This window comes from Takifugu flavidus, chromosome 2 (genome assembly GCF_003711565.1).
Source record: "Takifugu flavidus isolate HTHZ2018 chromosome 2, ASM371156v2, whole genome shotgun sequence".
Lineage (NCBI taxonomy): Eukaryota > Metazoa > Chordata > Actinopteri > Tetraodontiformes > Tetraodontidae > Takifugu > Takifugu flavidus.
In genome coordinates, this window is record NC_079521.1 from 1422627 (window position 1) to 1446772 (window position 24146).

Sequence of the window (24146 nt, forward strand, 5' to 3'; positions counted from 1 at the left end):
GTAGCAAATCAGGCCTAAAGTCTTTATTGTGAATTAGGTGTTACAACTAGCACTCTATCCAAAACAGAGAGAGGGCCGACAAAGACAAAAGTGATTTATCAATGCAAAGTTAATAACTTCCATTTGAATCTAACTAAAAATCAATATTTCATTACCAAATTGTTAGCAGGAATGAAGAAGGATTGGGCGAGTTGGGATGGCTGTGGTGAGAAGGAGGCGTTAGATCAGTTAGATGTGGAAGACGGGATGATTCATGGAGCCATCAGGACCAGGGGAGTGGAGGTTGTGGGGACAATAAAGGAGGCTTCTGGGGAGTGGTGCTGTTTTCACTGCTGACCTTGGTGGCAAAAGAAAGATGGATAGAAATTAAAGCACGCTTGTGGTGTGAACCGAGGCAGAAATTATTTAAAGATTCGCAGGAGAGAGTCATTTTCTATGTACACTTCATAAAAAAACATCATTCTCAGAGACGTGGTGTTGTTTTTTAACCATTACCAAAAGCCAAACCAGACAATATATGATGAACTTGCTGATAATAAAAGAAATAATGCGAATCTGGTTCCATAACATGAGTTGATTTTTTGCCTTTTTATTAAACCAGTACTAATTCACGGGTTTACTCCCAAGTCATGGACATTAGATTCAAACTAATAATCAATGTTTCGGCAAGATAAAACCCACAATTTCGCTCTCTAGTGTTGGTGATAGTCTCCAAAACCCCACTGTGTTTGATGCTTGGTATTTACCTGAGGGTGGCAGAACATATGGATGTTTATATTAGGACTCATCTCATAACGATTGTACTGAGCTTTGTGCAATTACTCATGAGGAGAATCACACTTGACAGATATGAAGAGAGATGGGCGTTGGAAAGAGGAGAAGGATTGAAACTGACAGCTATTTCAGCTCCTAACTTTTTTCCCCTGCTCTTCTTATGGACTAAAATTAGTGACACTGTAACAAATCCACGCGCTGATTGTGCAGACACAAAACGCACATCGCAGCTACACTAAAGTGCTCAAATCAACAGCAGAAACTTGTCTCTGTGCAGCGTCTGAGCACTGCACAGAACGCGCCTGTCGCTTTCTGACACTGTTTCAGATTGCATGAACATCAGGTGGCAATTAAGACTTAACAACATAAATTTTCTGCCCTTCACTTCCAGTTACCTTCATTCTTTGACGCCCTTCTCACCAAAACAACAGAGAGAATGCTCAAAAAAAGAAAGCCTCTTCTTCAGTCTGTAGCACATCACGTTTACATCATCACTTTCTGCACCTCCCCATCCCAACATAAGCAATTATCAATAGAGTGCCTCCCCCCCACACACACACACACACATACACGCCCTAACACACAATGGTGCATTTCAAACAATTCAACTATAGCGTGTTTCTTCTAAATTATTCAGCTGCTGCTAGCATTAAACAACTGTTAACACGCTAGAATAATTAGTTATGCTTGCTTGACATGTTTGCATCTTTAATAATTAATGCATTTGTCTTAATTAACAACAGTATTTTAGTCATGTTTCTTTTTCCTTTAGAAAAAAATAGAAAAAGTAGAAAAAAGGCAGTTCCACTATAAATATTAATTAGATGGCCTTCGTAAATCCTAGATAATGGGCCATGGGGGGACCAGTTGTATTCTGTAGGGGACTGGGTGAGATCCATAAATCTAACTTGTCACACCTTTGTGACCAGGTATCTCTATAGCACCCCGACTTTTGTTATTCACTCCAAAACAATGTGTTTGCGTTGATGGTGATGAATTCCCGTTAAGATTAATGGTATCACTGCAGTTTGCTGAATAATGTAATAATTATGCTTATGCTATTTACATAAATTATAAATGCAACGGCATTAATCATGGATTGGAGTCATTGTGCCTTTGAAACCATTTTGTCTCATGTGGGAAATTCAGTTTACAGCAATTCCGTGGATTTCCAGACGTTTAAGCAGCCCAACATGTGCTATCCGCATGGTTTGCACCCACAATGGAGCCTCTCCACAACACCAGCATCTGGTAAGTGATGAGACAATGTCGTATTTAAATTTTCATGGCTGGCACCCTTGTTTTAGCTGGTAGAGTGGCTGGATGGGAAAGAGCCACTCAGCCACTCACAGGCGAGCCAAAAATGCAGCTGTCAATGAGAGAAGAGACAGACGACAGGCATGACGCCCAACTGTATGTGCCGGATGACTTTGGGAAGACTTTGACAGCCACCCAGGAAGGGAAGTTATTTTCCCTGCTTTTTTCTCAAGCTACTACATGATTAAAAGCCAAATGAGTGACACTGCTCGACACCCCAAATCAGCCCACTGCATTAATATTTCACACAGATGGCAGCTGTGTATCAAAACAACATGCAGCTAAGGACAAGACGTAGAGGGTGGGTGCAGGGTAAAGATCCGTTGGTACAACTATAGCTTCGTGATTGCAAACGGCCTGTTATAGGGAGTATAAGGGTATCTATCTATCTATCTATCTATCTATCTATCTATCTATCTATCTATCTATCTATCTATCTATCTATCTATCTATCTCGCTATCTAGCTATCTAGCTAGCTCTATCTAGCTATCTAGCTATCTATCATATCAGCTGCTGGCGTGTTCGTTCATTTGTAGCTTAAAGGCAAATGTGTTAAGAAAAGCCAATTGAAAGTCGGGGATTTTCTTAATTTCTCCTATCTGGACATCGCCGCGGTGAAATTGTAAATTGTTCTGGGTGAAGTAGCACCCATTAAACCCGCAAGCACCCCATCAACTGATGAGGGAGAGTCTCAATTACAAACGCCCGTATCAGGCAGAATGCAAATGCTGCTGATGGTGCTGTAAATCCAGTCGGGGGTGACAGCAAACAACATCCCAGCAGCAGATTAACACTAAAAAAGCAAAAGTAGATGGGGGAGCAGGGGCTGAGGCAATAAGGAAGGACGTGGAGGCAGGAGATAGCTATCGACTGAAGCCCCTCAGCCGCTGACGGAACGAGCAGCCTCCTTCCAGCGTGCGGAGTCCAGCTGTAGCGCCCCCCCCCCTCCTGTCAATAGTTGTCAGTCCTGGACCGTCTCTGTCGCTGCATTAGTACACTCTCGCCACAGCAATTTCAGTGACCATCATCCACTGACCTTCTCACTTCTCGGTGTCCTCCCAGCTGGCCTGAACACTTACAACCACATATCGTTATCAAGACCTCAAAATGTAGATGGATATTGCCATGAAAAGGTTACAGACACGCGACAGCTCAGAGGGTAGACATGAAATAAATAACTAGACTATATATTAATAATGAATGAATGGCATTTGCAGCGTGGAGTAATGTGGGGGCTGTTTGTGTGTGTGGTTGCCGTTGCATGGGTGGTTTCAGCTATAAAACTAAGCTTTCACACTCTCAGCATGGCTTTTTTTCGTTGTTGAAAATGTCACAAAACCTGATTTATAGTCTGTCTTCTGAGTGCATTATTTGAGCTTGACAGTCTTAATCATTCACACTTCCCATACTCTCCATGCTCCTCACTGCCTATTTTCTCTTCCATCCGCCGTCAGGGGTTATTGAAATATAAAAATAAGTGGTAGAAGGGCCCCCCGGAGCAGTATCAAAATGTCAGGTTTGTACTTACAGTCCAGTGCCACTAGACAGGGTCAAGGGCTTCAATTATTTGTGTATGTACAGACTGGTGCGACACAAAAGGTTATGTCACCCGCTGGCTGTTTGCTCGTGAACAGTAGAAGGTAACAACACGCCGCTCTGCCATAATCTGCACTGATATGGAACTGATGCAACGGAATGGGACTAAATGAAAATGCCAAACCCAAGTGTACACAATGTTTCCCCCTTTTTTTTAAGACTACAATGACCTTATGTTGCTTCCAAGATCGTGTTCTGCTTTTGATTTTCGTCTTTTAACACCGCACCGCTTTATTTAGCTGAACCAATAGCGGCGGGCAAGAGAGCGGACACATGGACGTGCGATGATGAACACACAATCGCAGTGATGTGTGGCTCTCACTTCCATCCTCGGGTTCAAATGATGGCAGGGAAAGCAAGTGACATTCCCGACAGGTTGGAGCGCTCGCTCTCGTCCGCCAACACCTCCACAAGCCTTCAGTGCAAATAGAAGCGTTTCTGTAAAAGCCTCAGACTTATTTGGGGTGATATGAAATTTTCTAAATGTCATTAATTTGCACCTTTTCTCTCGGAGCTGTCAGTGGGGAGACACAAAGGTCATAGCACTGGGGGTGAAATATATATATGAACCTCCCCTCCTGCCAGCCAGGTGAGTTATGACTGTCGTTAAAGCCAGAGAATGGATGGAGTAGCCCCTTCTGAGAGCTCCCATCGTTTCCTTTCCTGCTTTACAAGAATCAAAGGGCCAAAGTCTAGCGCACGTCTCCTATACAGCCACAAAACAAGGCCTCATCTTGGATCTTTACACCTGCAAACATTTCCCCCCAATCAAGGGCAATAACTATATACAGTATATCTCCAGCTCTATATACTTGCACCAGTGTGTATTTGTTACTTGTAAGCATGGGTCAAATGTAGAGAAGGACTAATTCCATCGCATGTGTGTGTATATGCTTTGTTTTTCTTTCTTTAATAGCTCCACTATTGAATATACCGGTAGTTGTTGACTCTTAAGTAAGTTTCATGTACTGTGAGGTGAAGTGAGCAGGGATAGGTGAAGAGTTCCAGATCATATATCTATTTAATAGAAGGCTCCAGTTTAAACCAGGTCCAACCCAGTTGTAGCATTTTAAACGAGCCGCTGAAGCTCCAGCAATGAGGGGATGATTTTTATAAAGAAAATAGGTCGTTATGGCCCTTTCTGGCTAATTGTGAGTGTTTGAATATGTGCGATGGAGCATATAACTCCTGGCCTTCTTGATGGATGCAGACCTTGGAAAAAAAGCATCTTCTGAAAACCGGCAGCAAGTTTGGGGGTCCATCGTCCAACGAGCTGATCCTAATAATATCCTCGATCCACCTGGCTGGCATCTGAAGGGAAGTGGACCCACAGGTCCATCCAACTGGTTCTTCCTGACTCATCGTCATTCAAACCCAGAACGCTGATGGTGACGTTCACCCACGTTGTAGTGGTGATGATGGGGCTGCTAACTGTGGCATCAGTGCTCTGGGGATGCTCCATCATCATATCTCTTGGCCCACTTGGAGCATTTCAAAGACCGGGCTGCTGCGTCCCTCCGAACGCATTTTTTCCCATAAATTTCCTCCACTTTTGATCACTTCCTTAACTCAGCTCTGGGCCCAGCCACCACAGACACAGATGAGAAACGATCAGTGCTGGCCGGTCAAAATGGATTTCAGCTCTGCTTTGAATGTATTTTATCTTTAGTCCACATCAGACTGCAGATTTAGTCCAACATGTGCTCCCCTGCCTGTTGGCCAGCTGTCTAACCCGAGTTAAAGTAATCCAGAAAACCTCACACTATAGCTAAAAAAAACTAGTGTTGCTAATTCCCACTCAGCGGTAGTGGAAGATTCGACATCCCCCTTAACTACAGTCACTGCCCTCAGATTTTACATTCTGACAGGCTGGAGGGGGACGATGGTTAATTTCTGGCTGAATATTATGCTACATAACTGCTTGGCATTTAAACTGAGAAATGGGTTTCTGCTTCCCCTGACAACATTGCTGTTTCCCGCCAGAGTAAGAGAGGAGGAGGAGGAGGAGGAGGAGGGGGAGAAATGATGGGACAGGAAAAAGGTGAGGCAGAGGAGAGGGACATAAAGAATGAAAGAAGAGTACCAGAAAAATAAAAAAAGGCTTGGACATTTTAATATTGCCGAAAACACAAATCACTTGGTGATGCAGACGCCATGAATATTTATGGTCTGGGACCAAAAACAGCATGTGAAGACAATCTTCAGTCAGACACGCCGGAGTTAACTACCAGTTGATTCTGAAGCTAAATCTCATTACGCTTGTCTAACAGGAAGAGAGCTTGACAGGAGGAAATGCGGAACCACTTCCTGACATGTTAACATACAGCTTTCATGGGATCTGCGGCTAATTAAGAGCATAGTCATAAGTTAGGGGAGGCACAATCACTTACAGTGATTAATTATGCTAAGCTATGTGGTTGTGTGGGACAGATTTTTGCCTGAATATCAATGATTAATATTTCACTTTTGGGGCATTGTGAAATAATCACTGGTCATTATCAGTACAAATGTCCATATAAAAGAGAATCGGTTCTGTTATGATGTACATTCACTCGGGCAGATTTGTACTTTTCTGTATATGTGAGTCGGAGTGTTTGTGTTGCTGCTTTTGGTGTCCAGGCAGTAACAAACAGGCTGATTTGTCTGATCAGGCTGATGTTCTCCAGTAAATAACTCACTACAAGATTAGAAGAGGTAATTCCTGGGCCAGAACAGAAGCTGGAAGTGCTAATCAATGCTGCTGCCTCCCCGACAAGATGGCATTCTGGCTGCTTGACCACTAATATATGCAGAGGGTGGGGGGGGGGGGGGGGGGGGGGGGGGGGGGTATAATTGTTTGTGTAACCTACATATTTTCTTCATTTCTTCATTTTCTGACTGTATATCATCTCTATTCTTTACTTTACCATGGGTGGGTGTTGTTGAGTGTGTCTGACACGTTTAGCATTTGAGGTTTGAAACAGCTTTTTAAACCACATGTGTGATTAATGGAGCTGCTTTATGGCAACAGGGTGGGGGCCTGAGTGGGCTGCAGATTCACAACACGGGGGCATTATTGACATCTCCATTATTTACTAAGTGATCTGAGCAGCCAAAGGGCTGCTGATTAGAAAACAATAAATGCTGCTATCGATGCTTAGAGCCCAAACAAGATAGAGCATATGCAGTTTGTAGCCTTATACTGTATATATATATACACACACACACACACATATATATATATATGTGTGTGTGTGTGTGTGTGTGTGTGTTGTTGGTTGCAGCATATGTTCAGTAAATCTTGGTACTGTTCAGGATGTATGATAGTGGTGTGGTCATTAATGGAGGCTTCTGCAACACCACCTATACGGCATCCATCATCCATCTTCCACTGATTTTCCCTTAACAGGGTTTTGGAGGGTGTGTGTGTGTGTGCACGTGGGTATGGGGGCAGCTGCCCGGTGCACACTGGATAGGTTGCCAAACAACGTGAGCGAAAAAGATAAATTTAGAGGTTTTTATCAGAGCATTTCTGATAAAATAACAGCAGAACTAAGTGATCCCACTGACTTCTGAGGGCATTTTGTCATTCAATCATGCTGGAATTTGAGGAAGAAACACCTGCAGCTGAGTAGAAAGCATTACCTCTCATGGATTTAGGGGGTCTTTGGCAACATTGGCAAGATTTCTAGATGAGAAAGCGACTTTTAGAAGAAATAGAGAGTAAGAGAATTGTGTGTTTTGTTTAACAGTTACCAGAGCATTTATTTTTTATTTTTTATGAGATCATGTACATCATGACATCAAACATGTCACAGGCATGGGGAGAGCATCCAAACACAGTCAGCTGAGTATATGTGTCAAATAGATTAACCCCTAAAATAAATAAAAAAAATAAATAGATGTGTTAGCTATACATTAAACAATAAAGGTGAAGAGAATAAGGAATTACTGGCCTATGAGCCACGACTAAAGCTGTAGAAGCTGCAGAAGGTGACACAGTGTTCTCACCTTGTTGAAATGATTCCTGCCAGGATGGAGAATCAGAAATATCGGCGCTCACTTTTAGCTTCCTGTCTGAATTTATGTGTGTGTTAATGTGAAGCGACGGTGGCGTCCTTGACTCAAACGCCTCAAACACTCTGCAGAGGATATAAAAATACACCAGTGATACTCCACTGAGCCACCAATCAGCTGACACGTGTCACTGTGAGACTGTACAGGACCAGGCTGACAAACTCATCTGAGAGCATGGGTCATTTCAAATATTTAAAATAATGCAATTATCAAAAAGAATCCTTCAATATTGTCTGTTTGGGTCTGAACAGACAATATAAAGAGCGCCAGAAATGATTACTCTTGTCCACACAACCCAGAGAGACAAACCTAACAACATGGGCCTGGTCCTGCTCAGGGTTTCCTCCTGTTAAAGGGGAGTTTTTCCTGCCACTGTTGCTTGTTGGGGGTCAGGCCCTGGCAGTCAAGAGACAATTTTGATGGCAACAGATGCTGATAAAGATGAAAGAAAGGTGATGCACACATCAAAGGGTGATTGAGGGCACTGTTAAATGTTTGGCTGTCCTGGAAATTCCAATTCCCTACAGTAGTTTACGCACATGCAGGGTTGTGTGTGTTTGGTTTTTACTGTAGCTGTAGAACAACAATCAGGACTGTTCTGTTTCCCTGCCCGATTCTGTTTGAATGTCCAGAAATCTCAGATTCCGACGTCGTGGATGTCTGCTGGAAGACAGCAGATCAGCTCTGTCCTGGGATCCTCCGGAGATCCAAACACAAAGTGCTTGACTTCATTCATTCATAGTTCCGTTTTTCCTCTTTTTAATCCCTGTTATTCGCTGTCACTGTCTGCAGGGTTCTGCCCATTCCATCTGCTCCAGACTCAATCCCATGTGGATTTGGTCTTCCGCTGCACCAATGGCTGCTTTGTACTGAGGCGACACCCATAATGGATGCTTGGTAATGGCCACTTAGCGTAATCAATGGTTCTCTTTGAAGTTGTGAGATGAAAGAGTGGTTTGGCCCTAATGTGTTCTTGTCCTTCAACGTGAATGGCATGCTAATGTTCGTGATGGAGAGCTGCTGCTTCAGGTTGGATTTATTTCACACTCGCCTCAGCTACGCTAACGGCACCCAAGTTCTCACCTTCATCATCTGGCCTTCTTTCTTCCCTCCTGTTCCATTTATCTGTCCTCTCCAGCTCGTGGCTGCTGCCATTCCAGGCTTTGTCTTTGAAATGTGTTCACGTAAACAGTTCACGCTAAAGAGAGGTGTCAGCAAACCGAGCCCTTCTCCTTTCATCCTCTTTCATCTTTAAAATAAAGAAAATGCCTAATTGAAAGCCACGCACTTCAGATGTGTTTTCTAATGATCAGTTCCTGCAGAGATGAAACCCCAGTGAGGTAAAATAACCAGCGTAAATGATTAATGCTTGATCTGAAAATGAACAGGAAGCGGGCAGATTTCTCAGCTTTTGACTCATTTCGATGCTCGAGCTTCACATTCAGGAGGAGTGAAGTTTCCTCAGCCCACGGCTTCTTCTCAGGTCCTAGACCTCGTCCTATCAGTCCGGATCCCTTCACAATCACATCCTTCCACTTGGTCTTTACCGAGCAACAGTCAGTTTGTTAAGGATGTGATGTAGAAAACTGAGCATGACAAAAGAGACGTGCAACTCTGGGCTTTGGTGACACAACCAGAGCTACACATAAGCAAGTTCTTAGCTCGTTGGCTTCTGGTCTGTCTTTCATGTTCTTCTGTATCTTGCGTCTCTTCATTGGCTGCCCATTAAATTTAGAATAATTTTTAAAATTCTTCTTCTGTTTGATTGATTGATTGATTGATTGATTGATTGATTGATTGATTGATTGAACATTCAGCTGAGGGAACAGAACCCTCCAACGTTGGCATTTTTGTCATTTTTAAGTTGCCATCATTTTCAAGTTGGCATTTTAAGTCTTTGATCTCCTTTATGTCATTGATATCAAAATTGCTCTTTCATGTCAGATCAATGAAATCAAAGGATCAAACTGAACTGGCAGATCAAACACATCAACTCTACCTCATCAGCACACGCCTGAGGAGCTCAACACTCTTGTACCACACTGGTGACCAGCAGACGCATCAATGACTCAGAGAGGAACCCAGCAGCTGAAGCAAGAATCATCCATGGAGACTTGGAGGGAAGAGGTCCAGCAGCTCAGAGAAGCCCTGGCTGAGAAGGAGGAGCAGCTCAGCAGGGCAGTGAAGAGGCGACAAATGAGAACTGTGGCCCATGTGGAGGCCCTGACCCTGCTGAACAGCACACAAGCTGCTCTGAAGGAGAGCGAGCTGAAATGTGCTTCTCTGGAGGAAACCCTCCACAGCCAGCAGCAGGAGAACGAGGAGACACACAGGAGAGAGCTGATGGAGCAGGAGGAAGGCCTGAATCAGAAGCTCCTGGTGATCCAGGAGGAATTTGATAGGAAGCTGCAGGAAGAAAGGCAAAGATCTCATGAAGAGAAAGAGGCCATGAGGCAGCAGCTCTTTCTGGAAGAAAAAAAGTTCCAGAAACGTCTTGATGAACAGACACAAAAATATCATGAGAAGATCCTGCAAAAGGAAGAGTTGATGAAGCAGCAGCTGGTGGTTAAAGAAGAGAACTTTAACAGGATGCTGGCTGATGTTCATCAGAGGTGGGAGAGGACCGCTCAGACATGGGTCCAGATGAATGAAGAGCTGGAGCACAAGATCAACGAGAGCCAACGTTTCAGGCAACACGAGGAGGCAAAGACCAGAGAGGAGCTCCAGAGGCTCTCTGAAGCGATCCTCCAACTTGAGGTGAGATGCTTTCGCCTTTGTTCCTCTTCCAGAAGATTTCAGATGATGTTCAGTGAAATCTAAAACACACTCTCTCTTTTCTGCAGCTTCAGTTATCAAAGAAGCAAAAGAAAAAAAGCTTCTGTGGATGGATCAGGAAAAAGATGAGGTTCTGGAAAAAATGAATTAAACAACAATTCCAGTGTTCCCAAAGCCCTCCTCCTCCTCCTCCTCATCCTCCTCCTCTTCCTCTACATCCTGACCTCCAGCGTCACATCCTGTCTTCAACATTTTTATTTTACAGTATAATCATTGTTTATGTTCTATGTTTGGATTTTTGATGTAGAAACAATAAAACTCAAAGTAAACCACCAGATTGTCGATGTTGTCAATGACAAATTTAGAAATGGCTTCATCTCATTCCTTGAGTCAGTTTGGTTCCTCCAGCAGATAAACCAACCAACTCATAGCTTCAACCACACCCTAGATCTAGTTCTGACTTATGGTGTTGAGGTAGAACATGTGTCAGGGTTCCCTCAGAACCCCCTCCTGTCAGACCATTCTTTGATCACTTTCACATTTATGATTAAGGATTCTTGTATGCTCAGAGCTCAGTCTGACTATAGCAGATGTCTTTCAGATAATGCTGTAGCTAAGTTTAAGGAAGTGATCCCTGTGCTGATCCCAGGCCATCCCAACAACTGGACCATCACCAGATGTGCTGACTGTGGGAACATACAGGTTCTCCAACGAGCCCTTAAACTTTTCTGAAGCATCTTCGCTGCTTGTTGGGTGTCAAACCCTGGGACTCTGTAAAGTGCCTAGAATTTGCCTGTGGAAAGTGTGGTGTGCCACATGTGGAGTACCACACTGAGTAGAACATATGTGAAAGGTGATGAATGTATGGGAAGAAATATGTTTTATTATTAATAAATAATTAAATAACTCTCCTCCTTGCCCTCCTGGGTGGTGCCTCCGTCCTTCAGACTTGGGTCCTCTACCAGAGGCCCGGGAGTCTGTGGGTTCTGCTCAGGATCTTTAATTGTGATATTATCGGTAGTTTCCCCAACTTGTGCTTTGGTATTAATTTTAATAAGATTATGGTGATTGACCGCTCCCCTGCTCTGTGCTTGGTGAACTTTTAACCGTGGAACAGAGACTACCTCTATAGTGTTAAATATGTTATTGTTGGTGGATGAGGGTTCTATGGAAGCAGCAGAGAGGTGTGTAAGACCACAACTCTGCATCCTGGTCTGGACCCTGGATTGTCAGGTCACTTTGGGTCTAATAAAATTAGCCAAATTACTAGAAATGAGAGAGGCACCATCTCTGGACACCGTCTCTCCTAATCAGACCAGGTTTCCCCCAAAAAGTGCTCCAACTGTCTATAAAGGCCACCTGGTTTTCGGGGCACCACCGTGACAGCCAGCGATGACATGCGGCTAAACATCTCCTCGCTAGCCAGATTGGGGAGGGGACCAGAGAATGCTCCGGGGTCCCACATCGTTTTTGCGTAGTTACACACCGACTCAAAGTTAATTTTGGTGACCTCCGACTGACGAAGCCGGGTGTCGTTGGCTCCGACGTGAATAAAAACCTTACCAAATTTACGTTTACGTCTCGCCAGGAGCTTTAAATTTGCTTCTATGTCGCCCGCTCCGGCCCCCGGAATGCTCTTAACTATGGTCGCTGGAGTCGGCTTCACGGCGCGCAAAACAGAGTCGCCAATTACCAGGGTCGGTTTCTCAGCGTGTGTCGCCGAGTGGGGAAAACGATGAGCCACGGGAAGCGGGTGGTGGGGCACCGTGGGCCTTTGTTTGGGCTCCGCTTCCTGCGAACCGTCACCCAGCCGCCCTGGCTGCTGCCGGGGGGCCGCTAGCTGAAGCTACGCTAGGCGGCTCCGCAGCAGCTAGCTTCTCCTGGCTACCTGACGCAACTCCAGCTAACTCCAAGCTGCGGAACCGCGTCTCAAGCTCGCAAGTCTCGCCTCCATACCCGTAATAAACTACACTTTCTGCACCTATTCCCTTCACTAAAGGAGGCAGAGGAGTAACTAAACATTTCACACGCTGAACAGACAAAGATACCGGGTCAAACAGACGGTTAGGCCATGCTAATGCTAATAGTCGGCGAAGCCCTGTATTTGTTTAATATGGGTTGTTTCTCACTGTTGTTATCGGGTGACTAGAATGTCCCAAGTGTTTAAATTTTAAGTTAAGAGAATACAACACACCAAGTGTTCAATTTAAAGTAAATTTAATACAACACACACACCGTGGACAGTGCAACTAACGAACGATTGAGAAGACAGGAAGTGACGCAATACGTAACCCCGACTCAATACAGTTGGCCCTCCAACTATATTTTTACTCTTTGATCTCCTTTATGTCATTGATGTCAAAATTGTTCTTTCATGTCAGATCAATGAAATCAAAGGATCAAACCGAACTGGCAGATCAAACACATCAGCTCCACCTCATCAGCACACGCCTGAGGAGCTCAACACTCTTGTACCACACTGGTGACCAGCAGACGCATCAATGACTCAGAGAGGAACCCAGCAGCTGAAGCAAGAATCATCCATGGAGACTTGGAGGGAAGAGGTCCAGCAGCTCAGAGAAGCCCTGGCTGAGAAGGAGGAGCAGCTCAACAGGGCAGTGAAGAGGCGACAAATGAGAACTGTGGCCCATGTGGAGGCCCTGACCCTGCTGAACAGCACACAAGCTGCTCTGAAGGAGAGCGAGCTGAAATGTGCTTCTCTGGAGGAAACCCTCCACAGCCAGCAGCAGGAGAACGAGGAGACACACAGGAGAGAGCTGATGGAGCAGGAGGAAGGCCTGAATCAGAAGCTCCTTGTGATCCAGGAGGAATTTGAGACGAAGCTGCAAGAAGAAAGGCAAAGATCTCATGAAGAGAAAGAGGCCATGAGGCAGCAGCTCTTTCTGGAAGAAAAAAGGTTCCACACACTACGTGATGAAGAGAAAAAAATATATAATGAGAAGATCCTGCAAAAGGAAGAGTTGATGAAGCAGCAGCTGGTGGTTAAAGAAGAGAACTTTAACAGGATGCTGGCTGATGTTCATCAGCGGTGGGAGAGGACCGCTCAGACATGGGTCCAGATGAACGAAGAGCTGGAGCACAAGTTCGAGGAGAGCCAACGTTTCAGGCAACATGAGGAGGCAAAGAACAAAGAGGAGCTCCAGAGGCTCTCTGAAGCGATCCTCCAACTTGAGGTGAGATGCTTTCGCCTTTGTTCCTCTTCCAGAAGATTTGAGATGATGTTCAGTGAAATCTAAAACACACTCTCTCTTTTCTGCAGCTTCAGGTATCAAAGAAGCAGAAGAAAAAAAGCTTCTGTGGATGGATCTGGAAAAAGATGAGGTTCTGGAAAAAATGAATGAAACAATTCCAGAGCTCCCCCCCCCCTCCTCCTCCTCCTCCTCCTCCTCATCCTCCTCCTCTTCCTCTACATCCTGACCTCCAGCGTCACATCCTGTCCTCAAGTTATTTTACAGTATAATCATTGTTTATGTTCTATGTTTGGATTTTTGATGTAGAAACAATAAAACTCAAAGTAAACCACCAGATTGTAGATGTTGTAAATGACAAATTTAGAAATGGCTTCATCTCATTACTGGAGTCAGCTGGTTTCCTCCAGCAGATAAACCAACCAACTCATGGCTTCAACCACACCCTAGATCTAGTCCTGACTTATGGTGTTGAGGTAGAACATGTGTCAGGGTTCCCTCAGAACCCCCTCCTGTCAGACCATTCTTTGATCACTTTCACATTTATGATTAAGGATTCTTCTATGCTCAGAGCTAGTAGTCTATAAAAAGGCCCTCTGTAAGGCTAGAACAGCTTATTTTTCTTCTTTAATTAAAGAAAACAAGAACAACCCCAGATTTATTTTCAGCACTGTGGCCAAATTAACCAAGAGTCACAGTGTTTTAGATCCACGTATCCCTTCTTCCCTTAGTGGTGAAGACTTCATGAGCTTCTTCACTGATAAAGTTCTAGCTATCAGAGAGAAAGCTAACCAGGCCATCCCAACAACTGGACCATCACCAGATGTGCCGACTGTGGGAACATACAATATAATGTATTTCTGTATGTTCTACCTATTCTTTCCTCTACCTGTCCTCCCCCTTCTCCTCTCTCTCTACTCACCCCCCCATCAGCAGGAGGGTCCCCCCACATGAGCCTGGTCCTGCTCAAGGTTTCTTCCTGTTAATGGGTTTTTTTTCCTGCCACTGTTGCTTGTCTGGGGTCAGGCCCTGGGATTCTGGAAAGCACCTTGAAACTATTTTGATTGTAAAAGACGCTATATAAATAAAGATTGATTTGATTGATTGAAATAAAAATGAGACGTTTAACAATGACTTGAAAGATGACGTAAAGACAAATCTTTATTTTTTGCAGTGTATTTATTGTATCTCTGCATTTACTTGTTTCGACGGGAGGAAATCTGGTGCTGTCACTTCTCCCGCTCCTGCTGCTAGCTGATGAGCGATCTGTTATTTGTTTAACCTCTTTTATCAGCATCCTGAGTTTTTTTGGGGCATTTACTTTCTTTCTTTCTGTCTTTGATCCTGCAGAAATGAATTAAACATGACGACAAACGCGAAGCGCTGTAACAGGAAGTGGAGAACGCCTGCGGTTCGAGCTTTTCGATTCGGAATCATAAGAAGATCTTTTTTCCAGTAAACGCTAGGGCTTCTTTGCTATCTTTCTTTGTTATTCTTAAGACTAACCCCCAAATGTGTCAGGTAAAATCAAGCAGCACCGCGCGTGCCGCTAAATGTTTGCGCTCATGTTAATCCGTGGAAATTGGTACTGTATATGTCTTATCACAAAGGCCGTTTGTTAAAAATAATATTTAATGCTCATGCGCGCATCCAAGCCAAAGTTAAATCTAAAGACGGCCGGAGCCCAATCTCAGCAGCAACTGTGCAACCGGGTCCGAATAAAAGAGGAGTTTAGCAAAGGGACACATTTGGTATCATCTTTTCTCCGTCGTTCTTAATCAGGGACTCCATAAGTTGTTGGTTTGATCCAGCCTGGTTTCCCCCTCTCTTTGGTAAGCTCCTCTCTGTAAAATATCTGTGCACCAGTAACACCATAAAGGCTTACTTATCTGGGCATTACCTATTAAAGGTTTAAGCCCCCCCGTCTGATAAACACAGCCTGGGAGGCTTTTATCTCTCCCCGGCCTTATCACACTCGTGAAGGTCCTTCTCCCGATGCCCAGTAATTTGTTTAATTAAAGTGTCATTTTGGGAAGGAAATATATCCACTACTGTGGTATGAGATGCAAAGATGCTGTCTTTTGCCGACCACCCTGTTTGGTTTGCTGCCCCGCCCAAGTATTAACTTGCTGATCATTTCTGGGGGCTTACACTCGCAGATTTTTAAAGACGTTTCAAAGAAAGCAACAACAACAGGAAGCGCGAGGGCTGGGAGAAGAATAGCATCAAGCCTGGTTTGCTAGCATCCACCCTTGGCTGTGATCTAAATGGCGCCTCCGGAGGAACGGCTTTCTGGCCTTGAAGCTTGTGTTGTCAGCACTTTTCTGGATTTGTGTTATTTCATTAGGAGGGAAAACAACAGGAGGAAGGAAAATGAAGAAGGAAAATAGGCTACAAAGTGCTGTTGTATTTGTGAGATGTGCTCTTTATGCTCGGGCTCTATCAGCGGCCTCTCAGGAGCGCAGAACCGGTTCCATCAGCGTGCAGATCAAGCGAATACACACCTCATATATATACACACATAACACACTCCTCTCAAAGTAAATGCATGCGTACAGTTTTCCTCAAAGTGCTTTGATGCACTGTCACAAGTCTAAAAACCTACACAGGAGCTGTGATTTCATTTGGTGTGAGCATATGAATGAACCCTTCCTGTGCCCTGAAATGGACCCCCCCCCCCCCCCCCCCCCCCACACACACACACACACACACACACCAGGACTCTGGATAGGCTGTTATCAGAAAACAATGGACTGATAAAGAAACATCTTCCATATTATTAATAGCAAAATAAAAAACATTCGTGGCAAAATCATCTACTGTGCATACTGAGAAATAATAGAAAAAATAATTTAAAATGCAAAATTTCATACTGTGAAATGATCATTTTATCAAATGGGATTACCACAAATCAATTTGCCATCATGTCTCCTGCGTCAGGGTCGACAACACGGCGCAAGATTCAGACAGAAATAGAAACGTACACGTCACAAACGAGGGGCAAAGCCGGCCTGTCATGAAAGTGGTTTTAAATATTTGCCCGTATATTTAATTACAGCCCCTCTCCTACATCACTGCTGGGTTCAGGGGCATTAGGTGATGGTGGAAGGTCTTTACCAGACCTTTGTTTTTATGGGATATTTGGACCGATGCAGCCAAAACACCAGAATTAATCTATTACCCAGAAGAAACCTATATTTTAAAATATTTTAGAGCTGCTCAATGCCAAAACAACAAAGGTAGCACATTCATGTTAGCTCTGCTCTGGCCTCCTCCTCTTCCTCCTCCTCTTCCTCCTCCTCTTCCTCCTCCTCCTCGAGGTGCACTCAGTAACACTCACACAGCCTACACGTACATCAATAATACCATCACGCCTCCATCACAGATCCATTTTTCCTATAAGTGGCAGGCTTATTCCCTCTCCATAAACTGAACTCGCTCGGAAATATTGTGCATAATGAGAAGAGTCTAAATTGCATCGGTGGGACGGAGCAGCAGCAGCCAAACCGGCGCTGGCACCGCGGAACTTTGGGTAAGAAAGAGACGTTCAGGGGACCGCCAGGTTGCCAACTTTCATTGTGATGTGTGAAGAGGGGAAATTGTCACAGGATTATGATCTTTTCACTATCTGTCTTATTTCCCACAGTGGGACAGTGGAAAAGCTGATTTACCATGACTTCCTGCTCATGATGCAATTAGCACTGGGCTGTGAGGAACTATTGCATCTCGTCTGGGAGCACGCTAAAGCTTCTTGGCACAAACCGCCGATAATCTGAATCTCATAAAAACTGTAGGGTCTCCTTAGGGCACACTCACACTAGGCTTTACCCAACTTGTATCCCACTTCTAATTGAAGCACCCCCCCTCCCCTCCAGAGCCCTCATGGGATGGGAGATGGGATGTCACACGCTCCAGCATTTTGCTCTTTTTAAGGTAGGAATTAGGTGACGTCTAAAACCAGTTGGAAAAGCATAAAATGACCCTTCATCGAAATGTGGAAAGATGTTTTAAATTAAAATATTCTGATGCACGCTAGAAATGTGTTCCTCACACACCTGAACGCATCACGAGACTAATGCCCGAGTCGCCCTGCATCACGTTGGAACTACGTCCCACTTCATGGTTCCCTCATCCCAGGTTAGCAGGAACGTTGTTACGTAAGATTTTAGATATGAAAAAAAAACAACAAAAAAAAAACCCTTTGTAACTGTAGTTTCACAACATACTATGGGCATAGGAAATTGCCCCAAAAGGCCTCACAACATCAAAATCCAAATTATATTGGGATATTTAGGGCTAATTTATTAAGGGGAAAAGGATAAAGAATGTCATAGATGTATGCAAGCCTGCAAAGGATAAACATAAAATCTGTCCATCCTCTCTCTCGGCTGGGGTGGCAATTAGGGGTGAAAACACACCGGTGTTCCCCCTGTCGAACCCGGCGAGATCGGTGGTGGTGTCCAACGTTCCTCCGTTCATTAAGAACGAAATGTTGTTGAAGGAGCTCAGCAGACACGGGCGCATTGTGTCCCCGATGAGGTACTTTGTTCTCGGGGTCAAGTCCCCGCTGCTGAGGCACGTGGTGTCTTTTAGAAGACATGTAGTGATGGTTTTTAATAATAACGAGAAAGAGCTCGACCTGGCCCTTTGTTTTAGAGTGGATGGGTTTGATTATACCGTTTATGTTACCACCGAATCCCAAAAATGCTTTGGTTGTGGGGAGGAGGGCCATCTGGTCCGGTCGTGCCTGAATGGCGCGGAGGCCCGCCGGCCAGCCGACCCGCCCGTCAGCGCAGCGGCGCGTGCGCACGACGAGGACAGAGAGGCCGCACAAACCACGCGGGGCGACATGGGCCCAACCGCGGAGGTGGAGGAGCCAGCAGGTCCGCAGGGGGACCACCCGGGGGACCACCGGGACCTGCAGACTGAACGTCTCACCGGAGAGATGGTGGAGCGGACGGTTCCAAGAACGGCTGAGACATGGAGGACATCGGAGTGGAGGAGAGCAGCCTCAGTGTGCCCACGAAGAGGAAGAGCAAGGACACAAAGGTCAACAACGACAAAGTAAAGAAACTGTCCACAGCAGAAGCTCATACACACAGCTCACCACACACACGTACCACACAGGACACACACTGCCCAGAGGACACACACAGCTCACACACAGCTTAGACGACACACACAGCCTACAGGACACACACAGCTCACAGGTCACACACAGCTTAGACGACACACACAGCCTACAGGACACACACAGCCTACAGGACACACACAGCTCACAGGTCACACACAGCTTAGACAACACATACAGCTTACAGGACATGCACAGCACCCCGATGGACACACACAGTACACAAAGCTCTTTGGTGGGCACACAGGAGGCTTCAGTTCACGGTGATGACGTAAAGGTGGAGGTACGCCCTGGTTACTGTCTGGAGAGGATCAAGTTTTTCCTTAGGACCACGAAGGGGCAGAGGTCTGTACAATTAGAGGACCACTTTTCAGACCTCCAGCTCTTCCACGACCATGTCAAGATGTTCATGAGGATGGAGAGATACGGCGAGCCCGCTTTCACCGACCGGGAGACGTATCGCCTGAAGAAAATGCTGGTCAAGATTCGGTCCCAGTTCGAGAGCTCTGACTAGGACACGCACGTTTCCCTTCGTCTCTCAGATTTAATTTTGTGTTGGACAATATTTGAAAGATTCAAGAGCACGTGGTTCCTGAACGACGGACTATGTTTGGTGGAACTATGTTGGTGGTAGATCATTGTTGTTTGTAATGATAAATAAAGTTGTGTTAAAAGTCTATTGCTCTCTATGTCTCTCTCTCTCTCTCTATTGCTCGCTATGTCTCTCTCTCTCTCTATTGCTGTCTCTCTCTATTGCTCTCTATGTCTCTCTCTATTGCTCTCTATGTCTCTCTCTCTATTGCTCTCTCTCTATTGCTCTCTATGTCTCTCTCTATTGCTCACAATGTCTCTCTCTCTCTATTGCTCTCTCTCTCTATTTCTCTCTCTCTATTGCTCTCTCTCTCTCTATTGCTCTCTATGTGTCTCTCTCTCTCTCTCTCTATTGCTCTTGATGTCTCTCTCTCTCTATTGCTCTCGATGTCTCTCTCTCTCTCTCTATTGCTCTCGATGTCTCTCTCTCTCTCTCTCTCTATTGCGCTCTATGTCTCTCTCTCTCTCTCTCTCTATTGCTCTCTATGTCTCTCTCTCTCTCTATTGCTCTCTATGTCTCTCTCTCTCTCTCTATTGCTCTCTATGTCTCTCTCTCTCTCTATTGCTCTCTATGTCTCTCTCTCTCCTCTCTCTCTCTCTCTATTGCTCTCGATGTCTCTCTCTCTCTCTTTGATTGGCTTTCTCTGAGATATGTTTTAAAGCCTTGACGTGTTATTAATAAAACACATTCTAATAGAAATATCATTGGGCTTATTTTTCAATAAGGCGCAGCGTGGTTGCGATCCACCCAGCGTGACATTAATTATAGATTGATGGTCGGTCCATTCATCTGAGTCGTTGTTGATCCCGTTATTAAAATGACCAGAAAAAAGAAGAATTTGTTTATAGAAATTTACTCAACTTGTTTCATTTCCATGTCAGCAGGGCCTGATTTTGTCCCTCCTAACATGGTCATCGCCCTCTCCTCCTCCTCTCCTCCTCTCCTCTTCCTCCTCTAATCTTCCTCTGCTCCCCTTCCTCTCCTCTTCCTCTGCTCCTCTTTCGCTCCTGCTCTTCCTCTGCTCCTCTTCCTCTGCTCCTCTTCTCTCCTCTTCCTCTCCTCTTCCTCTGCTCCTCTTCCTCTGCTCCTCCTCCTCTCCTCTCTTCCTGTCCTCCTCTTCCTCTCCCTCTGCTCCTTTTCCTCTGCTCCTCTTCCTCTCCTCTCCCTCTGCTCCTCTTCCTCTGCTCCTCCTCCTCTGCTCCTCTTCCTCTTCTCTTCCTCTGCTCCTCTCCTCCTCTTCCTCTGCTCCTCTTCCTCTTCTCTTCCTCTGCTCCTCTCCCTCTCCTCTCTCCTCTCCTCTTCCTCTCCCTCTCCTCTCTCTCTCTTCCTCTGCTCCTCTTTCTCTCCTGCTCTTCCTCTGCTCCTCTTCCTCTGCTCCCCTTCCTCTCCTCTTCCTCTCCTCTTCATCTGCTCCTCTTCCTCTGCTCCTCTTCCTCTGCTCCTCCTCCTCTCCTCCTCTTCCTCTCCTCCTCTTCCTCTCCCTCTGCTCCTCTTCTTCCTCTCCTCTGCTCCTCTTCTCCTCTTCCTCTCTCCTCTCCTCTCCTCTCCCTCTGCTCCTCTTCCTCTCCTCCTCTTCTCTTCCTCTGCTCCTCTTCCTCTTCCTCTCCTCCTCTTCTCTTCCTCTTCTCCTCTCCTCTCCTCTTCCTTCCTCTGCTCCTCTTTCTCTCCTGCTCTTCCTCTGCTCCCCTTCCTCTCCTCTTCCTCTGCTACTCTTCCTCTCCTTCTCTTCCTCTGCTCCTCTTCCTCTTCTCCTCTTCCTCTGCTCCACTTCCTCTCCTCTTCTCCTTCTGCTCATCTTCCTCTGCTCCTCTCCCTCTGCTCCTCTTCCTCTCCTCCTCTTCCTCTGCTCCTCCTCCTCTGCTCCTCTCCCTCTGATCCTCTTCCTCTCCTCTTCCACTGCTCCTGTTCCTCTGCTCCTCTTCCTCTGCTCCTCTTGCTCTCCTCCTCTCCCTCTGCTCCTCTTCTCTCCTTCTCTTCCTCTGCTCCTCTCTCCTCTCCTCTCTCTGCTCCTCCTCCTCTCCTCCTCCTCCTCTGCTCTCCACCCGCTCCCCTGAACTTTTCTGTGGGATAAAAGTGAAAGTTTCAATGACCTTAGTTCAGCAGTTCTTCCGACAGAAATCCAAATCCAAATGAAATAGCTTTGCATTTTTATTTTGGTAAAGTAATTATGTAGTCTCTTGGAGTTTGACAAGGCCTCTAATGAGTTCTCCCAGGACCTCTCTTTTATTTGTTTGTTTGTTATTTTTAAGCTTGATTAAGTCTCTTTGTATTTACGAAGCACAATCAAATCAAAAGGGAGGGAGCTTAACAGTGGACTTGAACATATTCAAGGAGGTGTGTAAGCACTGATCCACAGCCCCGCTGCTGAGGCACCGGCCCGCTGTTCCAGTTCCAGATTCTGCTCCAAATGGGGAGATTCGAATGCAGATTAGCCAGAAAAGTGGGAGATTCTCTGATTTAAGATGAATAATTAAAGGGTAACGCTGTCAAACCAGGAGTTGTCCGTTTTCTTAGATACTTCCTGTTTGGATGAACCTGATCAGGCGAAGATTTCCCTCCTGCTGCTTGCGAGCCTCTACACACAACCGGGTTCCGCTCATTCCTCACGCACTCGGGTCGGCGCCCTGGACGCGTTGTGACGTGTCTCCTGCTCCGAAATGACAAAGAAGGAAAGAAGGAAGGAAATTCCTGGGAGTGTAAACCCTGTTAGCTTTAACGCTAACCAAGTTAGCGTAAGTAGAACCTACAGGTCTTCCCAACAGGCCTCCCCTCTGCTCACGTCTGATGGGCTCCTATAACTGTAGTGACGCTCCAAATGATTTAAGGTGGTATAGAAAAGAGCTCCTGTGTTGGCCGACTGTGGCCGTGGGCCAGCAAACACTCGTTTCTCTGTTGCTCATAGTTTCCCTCAAAAGATGAGAAACTAGATGCCTAAAGACATTTCAATCTCTTTATTGCCATTGTCTTCGAGCTCTCATCAGCTGAAAACCACATGAGAACCATACCATCATTTCGCCAGCTGTCGTGCGTAGGAGCGCGTCCTTTTTTGGGGGGGGGGGGGGGGGGGGGTTTAGCTGGCCTCTGTTGTGGCGAGCAGCAGCAGTCGGATGTTAACCCGGCTTCGTCAGCCATCTTGTTTGGCTTCGGGGCGGGCGGCTCTTCATCATCCTCTTTGCTTCTAAGTTATGGCCTTTTACAGTCCCCATACAAGCAGATGTGTGCACTAAAATATGACTATGGCCTCTGTGTGGATATATGGGGACGCACACACTCCCATTCTTTCCGCCCCCCTCACTCACACACCTGGGCCGGACCGCACAGATGTGTGTGTACGTCCCACCTGAGTCCAATAACATGGGCTGCCACCACGCTGCAGCCCCCCCCCACCCCACCATCCTTTCTTTGTCTGTCTTCCCTCTCTCTGTCTTTCTTACGCTCTTTGGCACTTTGAAGCTTCTCCAGTCATCCTGCCAAGCCTTACATGCATCCAGGGTCCAATTAGCCCTTCAAACACCCTGCAGTCAGCACACAATACATAACACGGCAGCAGTAATGCGGTCGCCTGTGCGATGCTTTCGTTTAGATTAGCAAAAGCGGGTGAGTGATGTTATTTTCTGGGGATAACTTTGCATCGAATCAAATTATAGGTTCGTAAATATAATGGGATTTCTTTATTTCTCCCCCTTTAAGCAGAAAAAAAGCCCAAAATCCTCATCGCGTATTGCGAGTATAAAAGCTTTTTTTCCTTTAGACAATTTTATAAGTGAGGGTGCCTTTCGCGGTGCTCTTTTCCAGGACAAATGAAGAGATATAACTCCAGACGTGCCCTTAGAGAATGTAACTGGGTGAATTAAATGCCTTAATTGCCATTGTTGCCTGGAAACCTTTAAATTTCTAAATAATGTCGACCATCCTCATCAGTCAATATTATGACATAATGAATAATTTAATTCAGCACTCTTTGTCGTCCTCTTAAAATCAATGCTGCCTGCCACAGCATTTGAGCAATATTTAGCTTTTATTTGTCCACTAAAACTGTCCTGAGTTAAATGATACTGACCCACTGAATCTTTTAGTAGCACAATCAATAAAGCATGTTTATGCAAAAACATCAGTTTGGGACATTTGAAAAAGGAAAAGAGGGCGAGCCAGCAGCTGCAGCCTGGTAAGTGCAGAGCGCGAGCACTAAATCGTCCAAGTTTTACTTGGGCATTATGGATAAAAATGCCATGTCAGCCATCTGCCGCTTCCTCTCCTGGCAGCCATATTTCTAGGTCCACTCAAATCTGAGGAAAGGACATTGAATCCCCACCCAGGGCCAACCTCCACTATTCCTGCTCTTTGCTGGGAGCCATGGAGGTGTGAGAAACGCAGGGATAAAGACGTCCAACCAGCTAGCATCCGCAGCGCGTCTGCAGGAACCAACATCAACACTGACGCACAGGTCAACAGAAGGACACCGGACCTTTCTCTAGGAGTGCTAAACCTTGAATATCTAATATTTTGGGCTGTATAACGCCTCTGCTAGCCACGTATGTTTCAGTCATTGTGTAGTGCGATGCATCACAGCCAGGCGGCGCTAACATGCACGTTTGCCCCCGTCAGCTAGCCCCCGTCATGCTGGCACGACGGGCAGCTTAACCCGTGAGAGGGCAAAAAGAAAGATGTGTTGGACGAATGAATGAGTAAATAATT